Source organism: Cheilinus undulatus, linkage group 13, assembly GCF_018320785.1.
Source record: "Cheilinus undulatus linkage group 13, ASM1832078v1, whole genome shotgun sequence".
Taxonomy (NCBI): domain Eukaryota; kingdom Metazoa; phylum Chordata; class Actinopteri; order Labriformes; family Labridae; genus Cheilinus; species Cheilinus undulatus.
Window position 1 is genome coordinate 13,538,683 of NC_054877.1, and position 9,698 is coordinate 13,548,380.

Genomic DNA, 9,698 nt, shown 5'->3' on the forward strand with positions numbered 1-9,698 from the left:
TGCAAACATTTTCAAGATTTATGATAGTGGATCAGTTTGACAAATGCAAAAGAGAAGTTATATTCAGTCTGCGGGTGAAAAGAAGAAACTGTAAGCCTGTGTGCACAATCATATGGAAGCCCTAAAGGGCCATGTATTCACATTATTTACTCCATTTTGACGTGATAATGAAATAAATCAACTCACTATCACGGGAAACCAAATGTTATCTCTTGACAACATGAAAATTAAGTTGTTATCACAAGAAAACCAGGGTTATCTCAAGATAATAACAAAAAATAAGTAGAGATCACAAGAAAACGTACAGAAATTATTTCTCATCACAGAAAAATGGAGTAAATATTATACGTGAATATATGGCCTTTTAGGGCTTCCGTACAATCACAATCAGAGATGCAGTATCTGTTTGACTTTGTGTTGTTGTTTTTTTTAAGTTACAGTTGAAACCAAGGACATTTTCAGGAACGGCACAAGCCAGGGACAGGTCTTCTAAAACAGACTATCCCTGGAAATTGGGGATGTCTGGTCACCCTATTATAGTGTTGATTCAGGCAGACTATGAAGTCAAGTGCTGCCATATAATTGACATGCACGCTATTGGCTAGTCGCACTTATGCTGCCATATTTAGACTGCGCTAGCCTGACTAGAGCTGTGCTGCTCCCTCTGCAAGCTGCTTTTTGCAACCCTCCTCCACCCCAGCTCCTCCTTCATTCTGCTTCTGACTCAATCAATGTCATTTTGTTGTCATTGATACCTGCTTTGTTGTAGGTTTTTTGCTGCTTACCCCCTCTGCCTCAGGCTTCCTTGAAGTCACAGGAAAGGCAGTAACATGTGCAGGAACATGGAAGGGCAGGGGGGGTGCAAGACCAGCCACACCACCGAATATAAAAAATGCCAATAAGTGCAAATTAAAAACTGCAAAAAAAGAACAATAATACAAAATAATATTCATCCAGTTAATCGATAAAATTAACTTTTAGATATAACATCTTTGTTGCCTGAGGAATGGTTAGCAAGGTTAAATTTTTGTTTAACTGTACCCACCTTTAGCTACATCACTAATATACTGCTCAGATTGTGTCCATTTCTGTCTTCCTCTGTTGAAATGGACACATGAAAAGAGAAAAAAGAACTGTGAGGTTCCAGACTAATTCACATTTTCAAATTGGTCTGGCAATGTCAGGCTGAGGGGACACAGAGTGGGATATAGCATTACAAAAGCTCTTGTAATCATTGTAATGAAAACATGTAAATCTGTATTGGCAAACCCGCCGTCCCACAGCCTCATCAGCCCCCATGTCTGAGCAATGTTTTAAACCTACACTGTTTCTGAAGAAAATGCCATATTAGACAAACCACAAAGTGAAAGGATTCTTAATGTTTTTCTTCTGATGTGTGAATCATGTCATCTGTTCGTAGAGTTCTGCGTGTACTCCTTGAACTTCAACGCCGTCATCTTGTGTGGTCAGTAAAAGCACATATGGTGATGACTAATTGTGAAGTTTGTTTTGCTGACAATTTTTGCTTTGGCTGATGGCCAGTCATTTTTTTTTTTTTTGGTTTCTCTTTTTCTAAATCATTCTGCCTTCAAAGATAGAAGAAAACAGGTGGGCTTGATATAACATTGAAAATTGCTGCGGAATCGACACAGAGAAAAGAAAAGACTGCAGTCCTACAAGGAGATGTTGCTGTGGTGAGGGGGTTAGGGGCAGCTTTCTTTCTCCAACCAACTTCAAACTCATGCCTAAAACTTGCTAGTCACAGCCGATCTGCTGGGACGCTCTCTTTGGTAAACATGCCTAAAAGATTCTGTCAACACTCCAGGCCTGCCGTGGGCTGCAGTCACTTCTGATGAGAGGCAGCCTCCATAGAAAGGAGAGAGAGAGGGGAGGGCTTTCTTCTTGGAACTGTTGATGTCTCGCTCCATTTCCAAACATAGTTTGGAGCTATTTAATCAGTGGTCATGAGGGCTACCAAGGGGGGACCCATCCAAGTCAATAAGTGAATTCCAGTCGCAAATTCTCTACTTTGGGCTTTAAAAATTACATTTAAACACAAATCTATCTGACAAAACGAAAACAATCTGAGCCTCCTAACCACATTTACTCCTTGATCTTAACTGTTTCTGTTTCTAGATTTCAAAGATAACATTGTTATAAAGCTCCCCGCCAGTGCATCACGAATTAGCTAATTACGACACCTAAGCAGTTTCTCTTTATCATTGGTTAAGAAAAAATTAAAAAATTGAAAAAAGGTATTTCAAGTAGAGATTTACTGGAACACTGGCGAGCTTTATCCATCAACTCTGGCTATCTGTGAAATAATATATCAAACTGTTACAGTTTATGCTAGGATGTCAACAGCTAGCTTAAAAAGTTTGAAATAATGTTAGCTCAAGGCACACGCTAGCTGGTGTTGGCTAAAAGTCATACAGTCATGATAGGTTTCGTGAAAATATGCAAGTATTTTTTCAGTCTGTTGGACACTATGAAGCAACCATTGTCTAGATAACTTTCATCTTTCAACGTAGCATGCCCAGACACTCCTATTTAATTTAATAGATGACATAGCTGAAGCTAATCAGCATGAGTAGAATTTTTGCTATCAGACAAAACTTTGTACTAAAAGGTTTTTTATATCTAGACCTCTAGAAATCAAAGACAAAATGCATCAGATTTGTGGGAAAAGCGAGAAAATGATTTACAAGCATAAAGAGGGTCGATGCACAGGCAATCCTGTAACATTAGCTAGAAGCTATAACCAGCTAATGCTAGGTAAGTGTGTTCCAAATCACAAGCTTCTGTTAGTTAACTGTATGAAAGTACACTAAAATGCTCTACACAGCAGTTTCTCTTTACAAAAAGCTAAATCAACAACTCTTTTAAAACATGTGGGGTTCGTAAAAAACACTAACTTAACACACAAGACTGTTTCACATTCCATGGCATGGGAAATGTTTCACATCCGCCTGAGCAACACATCATTCTTGGCGTTTAGGAAAGGGCATAGTCTTGAATGAACCTCTCTTCTTTTAATAAATAGCCAAAGTGTTGTTTAGTCACTATAGCTGCACCCACGCTAATCTCTTCACCATATGCTTGCAGTACAGCTTAACCCTGCGCATCGCTATCGCCTAGTTCTCCTTAAATGATGTCGGTCATTTTCTGACCGGTGAGCGTTTCAGCTTGAAGCCTTAGAAGACAGATTCATCTGCTTTGCAAGGTAGGTAAAAAACTTAAAGCTCTGGGTAACTCCTAACTCGCATATCAAATTGCAATACTAGGGAGTTTATTGTTAGCTTGGAACCTGTTAGCCAAATTGACACGTTAGCTAGTGCTAGCTGAATGTGTGGTTTGGTAATGCCATGAAACTATATATTTTGAAAGGGGTACTTCTAACTGGTTGTCTGATGTGGTCACTGAAAAACTGATGTAAATAACTACTGCTTACTTCCAGACTTAGGCATGAGGTTCAATGCAAGGCCAATGGGCGGTAGTTGCTGCTAGTTAGCATAGTTGTGCTCTGAGAAAGTTTGCTTTAAAATATCATTTAAGGGGTTGTGTGTATTTTCTTGGCCAATTTAAGTCAATAAGCATTAGGTTAACAAGGAAAAGAGTGAAATACTGAAGCTAATTTAGCTTTGACTGATAAACTGGTGTGAAAAAAGGAAAAAGCAAGGGTGTTATGGAGTTGATATTAGCCATCATTAACCCTTAATCCTTAGCTGTGGGAAGGTGAACATAGTTTCCATCTTTGTTAGGACATAAATAGTGGATAATATAAATAGGCTAACGCTTCAAATTGTGTGTGATCTGCCAACTATCGCTGTAAACAAATCTACTTTTTATGCATTGACCTTTGCTGTATGTCCACAGTTTTGTTGGTGCTGTGGTACAGCTGGGTAAATCTTAGAAATAACTGGCATCAAGTTGTTGGTGTCTAAAGTAAGTACCTCAACAACACAGTCACCAAACATAGCAAACATCTGTTGTTGTGCTGTAGTGAAAAGAAAAGCTACATTCTTAGAATGAGGTAAACAACATGTACACTTTCCTGGATAAAGGGAAAAAAGAGGCCTTGTTTAAAATAGACAACATGGTGTAATTTTGGCTATTTGAAGAGGAACACTGGAAACAGCCTGTATTGACAATCTCTTTTGTAGCAACATAATTGCTTGTTCTCTCTCTGTTGATGTTTTTTTGAAAGACAAAATTCCTGCTCACACAATACACCTGCCATGTTTATATTTCCACAATATTGATTATTTTCCCTGCTTCTGTAAACACCTTGTTTGAAGCAATTTTTCTGAGTGTATTTGAACTGCATTAGATACCCTGGGCTTGTCATACGTCATAGCCAATTTGAAGGAGGTAGAGCCACAAAACGAGGAGCCGCACTGTTATTACTGGAGAGAGGCTTATCAGGTATGCAGGTCAGGGCTTCTGAAAAGCCTTTGTTCAAGTAAGCCAAGAAACTTCTGCCTCCCTCTCCTGTCAGAGATGCTCCTTGAGTTAAAGTATTCCCTGTTCAAACAGTTTCACTGGGAAACACTCCAGCAGCACTGTGCCTCGCCGCCCAACCCATCAACTCATCCAGACCTGCTGCTGACTGCTGATCTGCAGAGGGCCCGGAGACACCGCTTCTCGTCGTGTCTCCTCATTGTACCAACTGTTCTTACATTAGCATTGCCTCGAGTGTCAAAAGACGGCTGCACAGCTGACCAACTCCCACACCCGGTGTCTGGAACCAAATGTTTGCCCCAAGTCATCTCACCTGACAGCAGAGACGGAAAGTTTCAGGTACTCTCTGCTACTGTTCTAAAGTCAACATCTCAAGTATCTTCCTCTGATTCTCTTTCAGATAAGTTATAATTCTACCTTCTACAGTGCTTAACAAATTTATTAGACCACCTGTCTCAGAGACCATCCAGCATCATGAAGTGCTTTAATGCAGACTCTTTCATTTTCAGTGAGCTCTCCACGTTTTACCATTTTGAACAGGAATGAGGAATTTCCATTTTATGCCCAAATTTGAGCCGACTCACTGGGCTTCTCTGAGAAGTCAGAAATTAATCAAGCATAACATTCAACCTCTAAAACTAATTTTCCTGTTCAGGAATGCAAGTGAATAACTATAATTTGACATATTAATCAAGAAATATTAATGTGCTTTACTATTTTTTTCAGGTTTTTTTGTAAGTCAATAAATTTGAAAATTCATGGATAACAATAATAATTCTATTTTAGCATTAAAAATATCATTTTGGTTGAAGAGCTTCTACATGTTGGTGTGTTAACCATCGCAGAAACATAAAGAACAATTTTGGTTTTACCAGTTTTTACCAATGCTGTTAATTTAGGGCAGCTGGGGCATAAACCTTCCCTTGGGTGGTGGTTTAATAAATTTGTTAAGCACTGTACATTTTTGCACAGATATTTACAAGTACTTTCCACTCTTTGGATTTCTTAAATGTGCTTTACATATAATTGCAATAACATGGATTTATCCCAGTTTTTTCTATAATTTTGCTTGTTTGTAGCTTGTTTGTAGTATGCTGTACATATTTTTTTGTTCTTTATAATCAGCGTACTTCTTCAGATCAAAATTGCATACTTGTCTTCAGGAAAAGGAGAACTAGTAGCTGAAATAGTTTTCAGCCCATACCATTTAGGATGTAGGTTTTGGAGCGCCACCCTAAGATTTTCAGTTGCCCCGTCAAGAAGACACCAAGAAAAGTTTAAGGAAGAGCCAATGATTTGTGCGCTCTGCCTCCAAACATCTAGACAGATGTCAGTCTAAAATAGTTCTTTAAAACAAAGCTTGGTATTAGTTCATGCAGGACACGGAAGCCAGAAACCCAGCCGTGATCAGCTGACAGCTAGCTTATCCTAGTTAGCTCCCACAGCCAATCACAGCTTTTTCTCTCAACACAGCTGTCAATTTGATTATGATTCTCTTCTTACTAACCCCTGCTTGCTTTAATTATGATGCACCACACTGCTGTGGTTACTAGCAAAAGTTGACCTCCTCCACCCCAGCCTCCTCCTTTGAGGCATAGAGCTTGTTGTACCCTCAAATCAAAATTCATGCTACTATAGATGAACAGATTTCTTTCTATCGAAGTTAACATATTCATAAATGGATACCAATTAATGGTTAATTATTTTTTAAAATAAGGCCAACCTGTAACTACATCATTCCCAGGTACCTCCTCCTGGTTTTCTTCTCTTTTCACTGTTCTGTCCTCAAAAACTCCTGGCACAAGAAGCCCCAAAAACAAATCTCTGAACAAAGTGCCCCAAAACTGACTTGCTATCGAGTTAGCTTTGCTCAGAAACAGCAGGTAGAAATGTCCTTTCGAGGTCTTTTTTCACTTGAATACTGTGATTTCATTTCAGAGCCTGTTGCTTTTCCCTGTTACTTCAGTAAAGAAACGGAATCCGTTTTTCTTCTTCTGCTGGAGTTTTACATAAGTATCTGTGCTACTGTTTGAGTTAAGAGACTGTGTTCTTTTGCAGCTTCTGCCTGACAGTGCTTTGCATCTTTGTGTCTCCTTTCCTGTGTTTCCTCTCCCTGCACAAAGACAGAGAGAACAATCCATCCCTTTTTCTATCCATAGTACAGGTGAAACATTGATTGGCATAGCAAAGTGAAAAGGCTTCCTGCTGGTTTAAAGTTGACTCATGCAGTCAAGGACGTGCTCTTGCTTCATCCTCTGGGAGGAAGGTCTGAATTGCAATCACAAGTACAGAAGACATATGGTTCAGGCTCAAGTTAAGAGCTCTAGTCCTGAGTTAAGTGTTCAAATGTAGCATGACCAATCAAGTATCTTAGAAGAAAAAGATATCCATTTGAAAAGAGCCAACCTCAGAGCTCATCTGCTTTCACTAATATTAATGCAAAGAGATAGCCAGTGCTTTGTGGCAACCAGTAATTAGGATAATTGATGGTGGCTTTCAGTCAATGATTTCGTTAGTCCAACACTGGTATTCATTGATTATGATTCCTACACTTTACAAAAAAGTGATTTTTACCACAGTTGAAAGGGCTTACCTGACATGGAGGCAATCAATGTCACAAATTACTCTGTCCTGCAGACCTTAAGCATCCAGCATCATCTAGCCAGGTGAAGGGAGACTAGCTAAGAGGCTTGCTGATCCCCTTAAACATATTAAAACATCCTTATTGTGTCACAAATGAGTTGCTTTCAACTGAAACGGTGATGAACTATCAACAGAATTTACCGGGGGGGGGGGGGGTGATGTGCCGTTCACGATGAGCCTGTGCTGTGAAATGGTTCTTTAATGTTAGCCATGGACGCTAGCTCCCATTTGAGTGCCAGTTTTCTTTGTTTCATCCTTTTTTGTTATTTATCCACATTTTAAAAAGCTAAACCGGTACCCAGTGAAGAGCTGTTAGGGAGCCAAACAACCAGCTCTACTGAGCCAAATGATCTGGATCTCTAAAAAGAGACGGATTTCCCATCGTAACAAGAGGGGCTGGAGGTTGGTGAGATGGACATCAGCTGAAGAACCATTGGTAAAGTCAGAGTTGTTTGTGCTAAACCATGGCAAAACTGTAATGAACCAAACCAGGCTGCTTTGTGGAAATGGTACCATACGCTAGCATCATGTGACACCACTGGTTCAGGCTGTAGACAGAGGCTTTTTTAATTCCTGCCTGTTGGTGTTTCTATGTGACTTTTAAAAACTTAGATTTTACCACTTTCAAGGCACAAAAGTAGCTAAAGAATTAAAAATATTTGTATTTTTGCATGTTGAACACAACTGTCTTGGACAGACTATTTCTAATACTTCTTTTCGTTTTTATGCAGATGATACAGTTATTTACTGCTGTGGATCTATGCCTGCACAGTCTTTTCAAATCTTCAGCATGCTTTGGATTTAGTTCAAGATCAGCTTTGTCAGCTGCAACTTGTTTTTAATGCAGAAAAAAATAAAGTCATGGTCATTACATCCCCACAAACAGTGCACGGAACATTGTTTGAGAAAATTGTTACTAAAAATCCTTGCAAAGCAGATGGATATGGCCGTTTCCTTGTTTGTCACTGGCAAATCCACCTTGCAAAGCTCCCATCTGAACCGTTAAGGTGCGGTTAAGAAGTGACAGGACCGATCAGCGACGAGGGACAGTACTTTCAGGCGCAGAGGCGAGTCGTGACGTAAGCAAGCAGCAACAAGATGCCGGTGCAATTATGGCAGAAAACATCAGCGTGGATGCTGCTAAAGTGCCAGTTTCATCAGAACTTGATGACATTTCTTTGTTAAAAGAAGAACAAAGAACAGCAGTGAGTTGTTTTCCTTTCAAAATTGAGAAAAATCGTGTACTGACATGTCTATAGTCGCCATGGTTTGCACTATTCCTCTGTAGCTGCGCACACGCACCTTGGTTGCGGCTACATCACAAGTTTTGTTGCACTGATTGGCCCATAAAGATGTGACAGACAGAATGTTCATCCAATCACACTCCGAGTTTTTTCAAAGGCTCTGCCCCTTTCCCAAACATTTAGTATGGAAGGTTTTCCAGATGGATGTGTGAAACACATCAAGGAGCAAATTCAGTATGTTGCTAAAAAACTGAAGCTTTTGCTGGGATTTCACCACAGAACCAAGTCCCATCTCTCCTTCTATGTCAAAAATACACTAGTTGAGTGTACTTTTTTTTTCCAGTCCTTGATTATGCGGATGTTTAGTACAAGAATACCTGTGCTCAGAGTCTTCCTATGTTGGACAGTGTCCATCATGGAGCTCTAAGATTTATCACTTACTGCCATTCTGGGCAAAATTCTGGACTACCTTTCCTGTCTCTGAATCTTAAAGGTTGGATTATAAAACCTGTGTTGGTTTGACTTTGTGCAGTTTATTGTTCCAAAAGTCCAAACCAAGTTGGGAAAGATGGCTTTTAGGTTTTCTGCTCCTTTTTCTTGAAACAATCTGCAGAATGGTTTTAAACCGCAAAACCTAGTGACTCAGAATATTTTTTAAACTTCAGTGAAAACCACATTTTTGAAAGTCATTGTTTTGATGGATGATTTATTATTGTTATTAAGCTTTATTAGGTACTGTATGAGTTAGAGCATGTTGGTTGTGGAAACTATTGCTGGCGTTCTTGGTCAGGTGTTCCTTGAAAAGGAGATCACTGATCTCAATGAGACCAACCTGGCAAATTAGATAAAATAATAAAATACAATTTTTTATGTATTTTCCCATAGTAGAAGAAGAAAATCATGAAAAAAATACCCAAATAAACAAGACATCAACCTTGGAGAGACAAAGCAATCTGTTGTCATGTGCTACTCTCATGCTGGACTCAGTTGTTATCACACGATCTTGCAGGCCTTGTTATAACCTTGTATTTTTCCCATGATTCTTATGATCTCTCGCATTGGGCTCACAGTAGAGCTGCACTGCACTAGGCTTTAGAAAAAGATCCAGTTGGCGAGGGAATGTGCCAACTGTCCATAGAGATCCAAAGTGCACAAGAAATTCAGCTGACATGGAGTATGGTGAATTTCCAGGTTAGTATTGTCCACAAGCATTTCAGTCTGCTTCTGATTTATTCTGTTTTCAGAAAACTTTTCTTAAAGTGTTATCCTGTGTTTTCCTGGCATCAGTTTCCACATGCAAGTCAAAGAGACATCTCTGCCTTTGCATGCAAAAGTAGACAAAGTATTTTT